The sequence below is a fragment of the Balaenoptera musculus genome, chromosome 5 (assembly GCF_009873245.2).
Source record: "Balaenoptera musculus isolate JJ_BM4_2016_0621 chromosome 5, mBalMus1.pri.v3, whole genome shotgun sequence".
Classification (NCBI taxonomy): domain Eukaryota; kingdom Metazoa; phylum Chordata; class Mammalia; order Artiodactyla; family Balaenopteridae; genus Balaenoptera; species Balaenoptera musculus.
Window position 1 is genome coordinate 40,349,239 of NC_045789.1, and position 13,691 is coordinate 40,362,929.

At 39.9% G+C, this 13,691-nt stretch overlaps 1 pseudogene; it reads right to left on the reverse strand.

Annotated features, from left to right (window-relative positions):
• Nucleotides 1–12,331: 12,331 nt before the first annotated feature.
• On the reverse strand, nucleotides 12,332–12,776 carry LOC118895286 (annotated as a pseudogene).
• Between the last annotated feature and the right edge of the window lie 915 nt (nucleotides 12,777–13,691).

Genomic DNA, 13,691 nt, shown 5'->3' on the forward strand with positions numbered 1-13,691 from the left:
AAAATAATGCACATAGATCTCATTAAATGAATAACATCATAAAATGTCTTTCTCTATGAAGAGAAATTATTAATGTTCAATAATGTAAGGTCACTGAGTTGCTCATGTATATTAAAATGTGTATAACATTCCATGTATATAACAACTTACCACCCAGTTCTGAGGCCTGCTCTAAAAGAAAAGCAAATAGCTGATAAACTTGTGAATTCACAAATATAGTTCATCTAAATATGTTATATTTAGATGGAGAAATTGTCACTTCTAAATGGAGGACATTTAACAGTAACCTTTATTTTATATTTTTTAAATAAATTTATTTATTTTATTTATTTATTTTTGGCTGCATTGGGTCTTCGTTGCTGCGCGCGGGCTTTCTCTAGTTGCGGTGAGCAGGGGCTACTCTTGGTTGCGGTGCGCGGGCTTCTCTTCTGGCAGAGCATGGGCTCTAAGCGTGCGGGCTTCAGTAGTTGTGGCGCACGGGCTTATCTGCTCCGTGGAATGTGGGATCTTCCCGGACCAGGGCTCGAACCCGTGTCCCCTGCGTTGGCAGGCTGGTTCTTAACCACTGTGCCACCAGGGAAGCCCTACAGTAACCTTTATCAATTATATGATATCTGGATAAGAAACTCTCACAGGTATTAGTGAAATGCTGTAATTGGTAAGTGTGCATGGCCCATTATAGTGAAGACTTCTCACACATGGCCTCCCATCATCTTTTCAATAATATCCTCTATATTTTATGTTTCTTCATTGTGAGTTTTGCCCTCCCAAGATAAAATCCAGAAAATCTATTTTGCCACTATCCTAGGCATCTAGGATGCAAACAGATGACCTTGGTTCCACCAGTCAGGGTCACCCACATGAGGTTTCAGTCCATAACAAGAGGATACAGGCTAAATGTTGGACATCTACTTTCCTAATGCCAGTGGCAGTTGAGTAGCTTGCTTTAAAGGGTAAAGTAGAACCTGCAGTAAAGTTGACTACCTGGCATCTAAAGCAATTTTAGAGATATGTAAAGCAATTTGAGAGAAGTTGAGTTCCTGGCATCTAAAGTGTGGGTTGTGGTAGCAATGACAGTGGCAGTTCCCACACTAGGCAAGTTCTGCACCGTGCTTCTGGGGTCAGAGGCAGCTGCAACAATATGCTTATCCGGCCAGTATGTGGTTGGTTCTGGATGTAGTTGCTGGTATTTGACCTGGTGCCTACTTCTTCAGCCCTGCTGAGGATTCTGTGAGCTACCTGATGTTCTCTACTAAATTCTTTGTTAGCTTAAGCAAGCTGGAATGGATTCCATTTGCTTCTTTGACCAGTATGGACGTCCTATACAGGGATTTGATCAGCTTCTTAGGAGGTTAAGAACATGTGGAGAAAATTCTAATCCAGTTTATTTAGAAAACTCAATTTAACTATAGCGGCCACAGAGTGGAAACTATTTCACAAAGTCTTCCAGGGGGACATCTGCTTACCCTTAACTGGGCAGTCTTAGTGTTTACTCAGTAACTTAGATTCTCTTTATTGGTAGCTTACCCCAGAACTCCGGGCATACACTGAACCCCATGCTATGTGTAATGGAAATTGTATCTTTCGAGACTTGTTTACTTCTACTCTCTCTTTCTCTCTGAGTGATTTCATAAAGTCCAGGGTTTTAAATATTGGGTTGGTCAAAAAGTTCATTTTTGGTGTTACAGAAAAACCTAAATGAAATTTTTGGCCAACCCAATACTATCTGTACACTGATTGCTCCCCAATTTCTATCCAACTGATCTCTCCTCTAAAGTCCAGACTCACTTTCAACTGCCTATCTCCATTTGGTGTCTAATATATTACTAAAATTTAACATAGTCATTTCTTAGATATGACATTGAGAGCAAAAATGACAAAAGAAAAAATATAAATTGGACTACATTAAAATTTAAAACTTTTGTGCTGCAAACAATACCATCATAAAGTTGAAAATCCAACCCAAAGAAGGGGAGAAAGTATTTGCAAATCGTATGTCTGACAAGGGGCTGGTATCCAGAATATATAAAGAATTTATACAACTCAACAATAAAAAAAACCCCAATTTTAAAATGCACAAAGGATTTCAATACATATTTCTCCAAAGAAGATATACAGATGGCCAACACGCACATGCAAACGTGCTCAACATCATTAGTAATTAGGGAAATGCAAATCAAAATCACCATGACATACCACTTCACACCCACTAGGGTGGTTACAATAAAAAATACAGACAATGACAAGTGTTGGCAAGAATCCAGAGGAATTAAAACCCTCATTCATTGTTGAGGGGCATAAAAAATGATGCAGCCACTTTAGAAAATAGTTTGGCAGTTTCCCAAATAATTAATCACAGCGTTACTACATAACCTAGCAATTCCACTCTTGATTATTTACTGAAGAGAAATGAAAACATATATCCAAACAAAAACTTGTACACAAACATTCATAGCAGCATTATTCATAGCAGCCCAAAAGTAGAAACAACACAAATGTCCAACAGCTGAATGGATAAATAATAGGTAGTATATCTCTATGATAGAATATTATTCAGCAATAAAAAGGATTAAAGTACTGATTGATTGATACATGCTACAACATAGATGAGCCTTGAAAACATTAAGTTAAATGAAAGAATCCAGTTACTAAAGGCTCACATATTGTAGCATTTCTTAATATGAAATGCCAAAATTGGAGAAATTTATAGAGACAGAAAGTAGGTTAGTGGTTGCCTAGGGGCAGGGGAATAGGTAAAGGGTTTTTTTCTGAAGTGATAAAATATTCTAAACTTAGATTGTGATGATGATTCCATGACTCTGTGAATACACTGAAAAGTCCTTGAATTGCTTCAAATGTGTGAATTATATGGTATGTGAATTATATCTCAATACAGATATTTAAAAAAGACCTTAACGAGGTTAAAACTGAACCCTTAACTGCTTACTCCCTCAAACCCAAAGCTGGTTCTCTCCCAGTTTTCCCCTAGGTGTCCAGGCCAATAGCATAGAAGTCATCCTTGATTCTTCTTTATACATTCCCACATCCAATCCATCCACAAATCCAATTGTCATTGCCTCAAAATATGTCCCAATTCTGACAGCCTCACTCCTTCTCAGCTCTAGTCCAAGTCACCATCATCTCTATGTAGATGTAAATGCATTCTAACTGGTGTTTCAGCTTCTGTATTTATCTCTATGGGTCTGTTTCCTCATTACAGCTAGCTGAGTTTTTAAAACCTGTAAATCAGACCATATCATCCACTGCTTAAAACTCTTCAATGAATTTCTATTGCACTTAAATGCAATTCACTCTCCTTTCTGCAACCCACCAGTCCCTACAGAATCTGGTGTCTGCCTTCCTCAACAAATTCACTGCGTGTACTCTGTATGCTGCCTTCCTCCTTTTCCTTGAATAGGCCAAATCTGTTTGGGCCTCATGACCTTGGCACTTACCATTCCTTCTGATGCTCATGGCTGACACGTGCCATCATTCAGACCTCAGCTCAAAGTCACTCTCTCACAGGGCCTTTCTAAAGTAGCATTGCCTCTCAGGAGCTCTCCTCTTATCCTGCTTTATTGTCTTAATAGTACTTATAATTAGCTGAGATTATCTCAATTATTTCTCTTTTTTATTGTGTTAAGAAATACAAAGTATAAAATTTACCATCTTAACCATTTTTAAGTACTCAGTACAGTTGTGTTAACTACACAAACATTGTACAAGACATTGACATTTCCACCTTGCAAAACTGAGACTCTAAATCCACTGAACAACAACTTCCTTTTTCCCCACCCCCTGCCCCTGGAAACCACCATTCTACTTTTTGTTTCTATGAATTTGACACCTCCACATACCTCATATTAAGTGGAATCAGACAGTATTTATCTTTTTGTGATTAACATAATATCCTCAAGGTTCATACACATTGCAACATATTGCAGAATTTCTTTACTTGTTAAGGCTGAATGATATTTCATTGTATGTATGGGCCACATTTTGTTAATTTCTCGGTCAATCTGGTTATCTGTTCCCCTGCTAGTCTGTAAGCTTCCTGAGAACAGAGACATTTTCTAATTTGTTCATTGCTGTATCCCTTACACCTAGAACAATTAAAGGAAGTTCCATAGATATGGCAAAACTGGAGTTGATACTAGGAGCATATGATTAAATAGAGGAATTAGTATTCCCCACCAACAAAGAACAGGAATGTTGGCATAGATGTTGAAATGAATATGGCCTGTTTGTGGCATAAAGAGATTTGTGCAATTAAATAACAATTAGATATTAGTGGGAAATAATTTGATATAGGTAGTTAGAGCCAAACTTTCATGATCTTGACTATCAGTCTGAATTTCTAGATTTTATCCCGGAAGCAACAAAATAATGAAAAGTTTTTAACAGGAAAACGTATTATTAAATATCGGTTCTAAAAATCTACTCTATGCTACATACTCTTGCATACATTATTTCATTTAAAACTTACAACAGCCCTGTTGTTACCTTCATTTTCCTGAAGAATATTTTGGACAAGCAATTAATTAGTGAGGATAATTCAGTCTACAGCAATAAGAGTAGATGTATTTAAATATCAAATTTTAATTTTTAAATATTTAATTTTTCAAAGAGAAAATTAGACAAGGTAATAAATTGTGAACAGAGAAAGGAAGATAAGGAAAAAATATTCCAAAATTCATTAACAGGGTGTTGATTGGGACAGTTCAAAGTTTGTTGGAAGAAAAGTATAAAGTTTTAGCAGAACATCTAAACAGAAAAGTACAGGCTTCCCTGGTGGCGCAGTGGTTAAGAATCCACCTGCCAGTGCAGGGGACAGGGGTTCGAGCCCTGGTCCGGGAAGATCCCACATGCCGCGGAGCCACTAAGCCCGTGCGCCACAACTACTGAGCCTGCACTCTAGAGCCCGCAAGCCACAACTACTGAGCCCACGCACCACAACTACTGAAGCCCACACACATAGAGCCCGTGCTCCACAACCGGAGAAGCCACCGCAATGAGAAGCCCACGCACCGCAGCAAAGAGTAGCCCCCACTCGCCACGACTAGGGAAAAGTCAGCACGCAGCAAAGAAGACCCAATGCAGCCAAAAATAAATAAATTAGTTAAAAGAAAAAGAAGAAAAGTCTTATAGAGATGCAAAAGAAGTGGCACTGGAATATTCACAGAAGATCAAAGCTGGAGATAAAGAATTTCAGTATCCTCCCCACCAAAGATGGTGTTATTTTAAAACTGAATTAATAACTTGGCAAAATTAAAATGTTGCCTTCTTTGTGTTTGATATTTCTAACAAAAGCAAACTCTAACATACTCCTAATGATTCTACAAAATTCTACCCACTTGTGGTTTAACTTTAGACTCAGCCTCTAAAGTTGACTGGCTTGAGACACTCACATGGGAGGGAATTCATATGGAATGAGATCATATAAACATGGAGGAAGGAGGAAAAGGATGGTATGGTTTCAAATTATTGTTTTACAAAGCCACACTTGCTCTGTAGACCCAAGATTTCTTTTAGGTTTCCCAAAACCAAACAAATAAAGCAGGAGTGTTCAGGTGTCCCACAAGCCACTCTCTGTTACTGAAACCTTCAATGGTATTTCAAAGATGTTACAACCTGAAGTCTAAAAAGCATTTTCTTTTGTTGTTTTGATAATCATTACTTTCTTCTTCTTCAAGTCTTTTTCCTATCTGCTACCCCTGGGACATTGTTTCCTGCTTGTATTCACAGCCAGTTAAATGCTAATTACTCTTCAACACCATCTTTCAGATTTTCTTTTCTAATAGTATTGCATTGGGGAAATTGAGATTTTAAGGAAGCTGTGAAAAGGCTTAACAGCAGTGGATAAAGATAAAAAAATAAGCTTTGTTAAATGTGTGCTCCCATTAGGTTTTTCCAAAGTTGAAATTTGAGTTTTATGTGAATATATGTGAATACATTAAACTTTCATTTTTAAAGTCCAGTTGTCATTTACAGGTATGACCTGTGAGCATGTGCACACACACAACACACACTGTACACTTTTAAATCATTTTTTCATTAATTTATTCAACATTTCTTGAGCCTCTCCCTGTGCAGTAGGCATTGCATTCAATGTTATTCCAGAAACCTTGTTCTTCCTCATAGTATTATCTAATTTAAGGTTAGTCTTTCTCTAATATTCCTTTATGTTTTCTTCCCAAAACTAGCTTTGCTACTAAAAATAACAATATTAAACATTAATCCAGCTGTGATTCTTAATGATGTTCTATTAAAACTTTGTTGTATTGCCAGAGTTGGTTTCCCTTCAAGGGTTAATGAGCACCTACTATATGCCAGGTACTGTGCCTAGTGCAGACTAATTCCAAAGAGTGGGGTAGTCCAACAGCTAAAAGCAACACTATTCCAACAACGCTTGCATGTGGGCCGTATTACAACTGAGCCCCAGTCTGCCTTTTTGACCACATCTTTATTTCTCTACACACTCATGGACTCTCTATTCCAGCCATATAGAACTATTTTCCAAACTGAGTACATGAAAGACTTTAAGCTTTAGATCTTGTAATCAAGCTCTTAAGATACAAGACTTATATTCAAGATTGGCTCTATTTCTGATTCAAATTAAATGAAATGTTAATATCTAAGAGCTACCACGTACTCCAGAAAAAAATACAGAAAAATCACAGAGTAATGTGTTTTGTACAGACATTTAAGCAGGAAAACTGTAGATTTCTTCTCAGTAGGGGGAAAAAAGAATTTTAATTATTTTTCACAATAGTTTAGCATCCAAATAGTACCACACTTACAAAGAGTCCTAGTGAATAGCGTATAATTGGAATGCCAATATTTAGGAGGACATTGGCCCAGCATAGCAATAGTTTCATAACAGAACCAAATATTTAAACTAGAAAAATTAAGCTATACTGATAGATGTATATAATAGAGATAGAATAGCATAGCAAGTAGGAAGGCTGCCTCTTGAGTACACAGTACAGAGAAAGAATCCGGGGCTATCACTTAACTACCCGTTTGACCTCTGAAATATTAACATCTCAAAGCCCCTCTTTCCTAATCTGTAAAGTTTAGCTAGTCACACAGTGGTGATGAAAGTTAAACAAGGGTGTAATAGAATAAATAGAACATAGAAAGTACTCAATAAATGTTATCAAATGTTTTGTTTCTATATCTTCTCTGAGCATATTTAAATTTAATTGTTATACTTATATATCCTTATCACCTCTACCCTTATCTATCCCCAGAGATTAGAGTCCGGGTTTACTGCTTGGTCCATTACTCTAAGCTTCTACTAAACACATATGCTTCCCCATTCCCTCTTTTTTCTCTGAAGAAGGCAAGTATGACTTTTCATTGAATTGAAACAGTGAGACTCAAGACTCTGGTTTGAGTTTGGGGGTGGAAATGGACCACGTGAACTTAATTTGAGGCTCTGTTATGATACCAGGTATGATAGTCCATTAAAATGCTGGATTAAAGTATTAACTGATTGGATGCCATTAAGATAAAATTAAGATCCATTATGGTGGTCTTTGCTAACACACACAAATACCCAAATCTTCCTTAACCTACCTCTCCCCACAATGTTGTAAAGGAGGTATATGAGCATATGATGAATCAAAACAAAGTCACTTTATTACTGCCTGGGTCCTGTCACAGACTCCAATGTTAAACCCCAATTTTCTAGATTAGAACAAGTACAAACCCCTTTTCTACACTAGATAGGCCTAAGGAGCCCTGAATCAGAAGGTCTGCTTCATTTATTTCCACTCCAAAATCAAGTCCAAGTCTCAGATCTTATTCTGTCAATTTTATACAGAAAGCTGAGAAGAGGGAGGAGAAGAGCCTGCTGTCTTATTCATACCCTCCTGATTAAGCTTCACTCTAAAAATGTGGCCTGGATAATGTCTTGATGAATCCCATTCAACTGGGGGATATAGAAAATACTCCCCAAAAGGTCAGCAAGAGGTTTTCTCATTAACTTTAAAGTGTTTAATAAAATAAAACTATGAGGATCTACAAGCCTTCAGCTCATATGAATTAATTTTAATGTGTTTATGATCACTGCATTTGCAGAAAAATATGGAAAGATAGATATCTCTATATAATCCTAAAATAGATAGTGAAGCTCAGGGCTCCAGGAACACTGATGTTAAGTATCAGTAAAAATGAAGTCAACCTACTAGATTAAAGAACTAACTGAAACCTTGCTATGTCCACAGTCATAAAGATCTCATGACTTGTTAACGTACAATCCATAGTCCAGCATATTGGAAATGATTCGGCAGTTAATTGACAGCCTTTTCCAAAGCAAAGCATAGTATGGTTAGTGGGAAATGGTGAATACAATATTTATCATTAAAGAGGAGAGGGAAATCCAGTTCAGAAAGGGGCCTTATACCTGTCGTAGACACTTCCAGCTACTGTTATTTTTGCGACATAAAGGGCCTAGGCTCAGCAAGCATTGGCTGATCATATTTGAATTCCTTTTCCAAATACTATCACGTGCCTTTACAATATGATCCTCTCATGTCCAACGCTTCATTTAAGTACAAATATAAAATATAATAAGGTTTTTCTTCTCATCCTATAACATTTTCTCAAAAATAGTGTTCCAAAAATCTGATACTCTGATCGTTGATACGTTTTGAAGGAAATGACAGGAACCAATATACTTTGATTCGTTCAACTAAAGAATTACAGATGGTAAAAACTAATCTCACTGACTGAAATGGGAGGATCAAGCAGGAAGATGTCAGTGAAAACCATACACTTTGGACATCAGCAGTTATAAACTTGTCTCTGAAGGGAGACTGGATCTTCAGCTTCATCAGTAAAATTGTATTAAAACAAAATTAACTTTTGAAAAGGAGTGGGAACATGGCAAAAATAATAAGTGCCTAGGGAAAAGAACTTATACTCTCCACCTAGGAACAGGGGCAAGAATAATGAGCTGTGTGTAAAGCTGCTTTATAAAGTTCTAAATAGGTGTTAGCTACCAGTCACATTAGAAACACTTAATATAAGTTTTTTGAAGGAATAATTGTCAGTTAACTAAATAAATAGTTAAAATTAATGCAAAGTGAACCAGGGACATGAAAGATATTGTACTGAAAGATGATTTGTGTGACTCAGCCAATTTTCTCCATTCTTATGAAGGGTAAATCTATGATTCCCATTCTAACAGATTTTCAGCACAGCTCTCCTAACAACATTACTTTTATGCTCATAATATGACCTATGCAATTCAGTCAGAAGAGCCAAGAAGCAATATTGATATTTTACATTGATCAGAGGAAATGAAGTTAATTGACTCAATTATTTAACTCAGCATAGCAACACGTCCCCTTGAAGTATTTCTCACTTGAGGATCTCAAGGCACTTTATAAACCTTTAGTGATAAGTATCTCCTCTCCATTTTAATAGGAAGAAGCAGAGGCATACTTAATTTTAATAAAAATTTTCCACTGGAAAGTGATAGGTCTTCACTCTGAATTTAACACATTAGAATGCTGTTGCCCACAGTATTTCAAGTTAGTATTAAATAAAACATTGCAAATAATGAAAAATTCTCCTCTGTAAGGTCAACCAAATGTCTTTTCCCCCTTAAGAGTATACTTCAGAGGAGAGCAGAAAGGAAACTTCCAAAAACGTCTTTGTGGAGCTTTGTGGTAGTTAAGGGCAAGGGCTAATGAGCCAGGCAGACCTGGGTTTAAATTGTAGAACCAAGGCTTACAAACTGTGGCTTGGACAAGTTATTTAACTGTTACAAGTCTCAATTTCCTTGTCGATACAATGATAATAGTAGCAGTAATTCCCTCATAGGGTTGATGTGAGGATTAAAAGGTGTACACCGAGTAGCACAGTGTCTGGCACATGCTAAGCACACAATATAGTGTACCTATCACCATCATCACCATCATCATCACCATCATCACCATCACCATCATCATCATCATCATCATCATCATCATCATCATCATCATCATCATCACCTGTGATGGATAATTTTATGTGTTACCTAGGAGGGTGTTTTTGGATGGTAACTAGCATTTAAATCAGTGAACTTTGAGTAAACAGATTGCCCTCCAATTAGACTACATCCAGTCAGCTGAAGGCCTACCTCCCCAGGCAACAGGGAATTCTCCAGATGATTGCCTTTGGACTTCATCTGCACTAACAGCTCTCCTGGGTCTCCATCCTGCCAGCCTTTGGACTGGAACTGGAACATCAGTTCTCCTGGGTCTCTCTCTGCCTGCTGGTCCACACTGCAGATCTGGACTTGCCAGCTTCCGTAATCCTGTGCACCAATTCCTTATAATAAGTCTCTTTCTCTCTATATACACATCCTGTTGGTTCTGTTTCCTTGGAGAACCTTGGTTAATACAGCACCATATACAAGTCTGAGAACCTAAATCATAAAATAGATTTGATGGTATAAAATAGGGTACTAACGTCACTTGGAATGTAAGATTCTTGAGGGCAAGGATCAACCTTTAAGTATTGACCATGAAACACATATTCAGTAAATTCTTCAAGAATAAATTAATCGATCAGTATATTTTAGCATAACATGAAAATATAGTGTCATTTTTTAAAGCATATGTGAACTGATACCATACGTTAGGCAGAGCCTTAGGATTATAAAGTTAAAAAGACATAGATGAAGAAAAGCTCAAATCACCAGCTATTCCAGAAGGCTGTTAGAGTGTTTGAGCTGCCCCAAATGTCATCCGAGGGAACAGAATGTCCTAAAAGAAACAGAAAACTAAGGAATGGATGAATCACATCTGCCATTGTCATGGATACTGTTCATCTTATCTATGTGACCTTGAAAACTGAAAGCCCTATAGAATAGAGTGACTGGCTATCTAACTGAAAAGACCCCTGTTTACTAAAAGACCTAGTCCAACAGAGAAATCCTTAATGTTTAATAAGCACTCAAAGTGTAGTTGGCCTTGGGCAAAATGTACAAACATAGTTTCTTTTCTATTGTCCAGTTATTCTCTACTCTGGGTGCTCATTAGAATCATCTGGAGAACTTTTTTTTTTTGACAGTTTCAGATGATTATTTAATTTGTTAATATTGTACAAATTTTAATAGCTTAAATTGTATATACAGCCAAATAAAAACTTGCATTAATGACTGGTGGAACTGGTGTGATAGGATCAGTGTGCCACGCTCCTTTTTCTTAATTCAAGCCGTAGACTTGAGAGTGGCCTGGAATCTCCAGGAGTGAGGGTTTACTTATACAAGCCAGCACTGTTCTTGGGCACAGTGTTGAATATTAAGGTATTAGGAAGATATACTCATTTTACATATGAAGAAACTGAACCCCAGAAAGGTTAAGTACCCTGCCTTAGGTCAGAGCAAGTAGGGGAGCCAGGCTCTGAACCCCGTCTTAAGCCAGCTTGCTGCTGAGTGGGGTGGGAACTCAGGCCTTTGGCCCTTGTGACTCCCAAGGATGGGGCAAGTGTGAAGAAGGTTCCTTAGCTGGGGTGGGATAGGATGGCAGGGACAAAAGGTCAGCATCTTCCTGCCTGCAAACCCCCTGTCCAGCCTTGATACTAGGTCAGCAACCTGGGAAGGATGGCTCTGTGCTGGGCTGCTAGGAGCTCTCAGGGAGCCCCTTGTGGGCAGAACAGCTAAAGCTAACCATTTAATTCCCTGGAGCTGGAAACCCAGTCAGACCCAACTCTAATATGGAATGGAATACAGGTGACTGGCCTTTTTACCTCTCCATGGGTAAAGGAATGAGCCGAGGGGCTGACGTGCACTACATTTGGAACTGAAGACTTCCAGAACCCACGCCTGAGTCATGTTGTGCTCTCAGTAGACTCTACCAAGTCGGGTCTGACCTAGAGCAAGGGCTCAGTGATGTTTTGCAGCAGAGAGGGTCTGTGGGCCTAGGAAGGAATGTGCCCAATGGGTCTGCCCTGTGTTACCTTCCTGTAAACTGGTCTGGGCTATTGCTTCCAACAGAGGGGCAGTCAACAGCCTCTACAGCTTGAATACCTGAGTCCAAGGAGCTCCAATGAAGGGAAAGCAGGAACACGCCAAAGTTGGGGTGGGGGACTAACACTCCCCCCTAGCTTGGCTGTTCCTGGTGGGTCTCCAATATTAGACAGCCCTCCCCCAGTGCTGGCACCTATACAGAATCCCATTTCCTCCTTTATGCAAACAAGGCCTGCTCCAAGGCCCTCAGACCCGGTCTCTGTACCCCTTTCTCCTAGCTGCCCCAACAGCCACTTCCCTCCTCCTGAGATCCCCGGGACTCCAGTCTCAGGGGGACGCTGGGCGTGCAGGCTGCTCAGCTGGGCTTCAGAAGCCCTTCTCCAGGAGCCAGGTTTGAGCTGCTGGTCAAAGTAGCCCTTGACCCGAAGGGTACCTGTCACCTCATTGACCTGGGTGATAGTTGTCTTCCCCAGCAGCGGGCTCAGAAAATCTTCCACCTCCTTCTGCAGGGCCCAAATGTCCCCCTCCACCTTCCGGATCACAGTCATCTGACGGTTTCCATGCGTGATGTCCTTGTAGACCGGAGGTTGTGCATACAAGAGCACCGCACAAAGAAGGGCAGGTTGGGTGGGGGGTCTCTAGGAGTGGGATAATGTTCATACTTGGGGGGCTTTGGGATGCTGGTGGGGGGTAACAGGCACTCCACAAAACGGTATTCATCCACAGACTCCACGAAGCTGGGGTAATCAGGAGGCCCCTGGGTCTGGCTCAGTTGCTGTAGCCTGCAGCCCGGTGGGACACCAGTTCTCATCTGAAGATCTTTTAATGAACTTGATGAAATCCCATCCCCAGATATTCTGACTTGGTGCTATGGGGTAGGATCCGAGCCTGGGTATTTTTAAAACCTCCCCAGGGACTTCCCTGGTGGCCCAGTGGTTAAGAATCTGCCTGCCAGTGCAGGGGATACAGGTTCAAGCCCTTGTCCGGGAAGATCCCACATAACGCAGAGCAACTAAGCCTGTGTGCCACAACTACTGAGCCTGCACTCTAGAGCCTGCGAGCCACAACTACTGAGCCCGTGAGCCACAACTACTGAAGCCCGCGTGCCTAGAGCCTGTGCTCCACAACAAGAGAAGCCACCACAATGAGAAGCCCGCGTACCACAACAAAGAGTAGACCCCGCTCACTGCAACTAGAGAAAGCCCGTGCGCAGCAATGAAGACCCAGTGCAGGGCTTCTCCGGTGGCGCAGTGGTTGAGAATCTGCCTGCCAATGCAGGGGACACGGGTTCGAGCCCTGGTCTGGGAAGATCCCACATGCCGCGGAGCAACTAGGCCCGTGAGCCACAATTACTGAGCCTGCGCGTCTGGAGCCTGTGCTCCGCAGCAAGAGAGGCCGCGACAGTGAGAGGCCCGTGCACCGCGATGAAGAGTGGCCCCCACTCGCTGCAACTAGAGAAAGCCCTTGCACAGAAACAAAGACCCAACACAGCCAAAAATAAACAAATAAATAAAGTAGGTGACTTAAAAAAAAAAAAAAAGACCCAATGCAGCCAAAAATAAATTAATTAATTAACCAAAAAATAAATAAAAGCTCCCCAGGTGATGCTAATATTTGGCAGCAGGGGTCAAGATTTCTCTGAGCTCCAACTGTCTAAGTGATGCACAAAAACACGTGTAACATACACACACATTAAACCCCTTCACATATCAACACTCTTCATGAT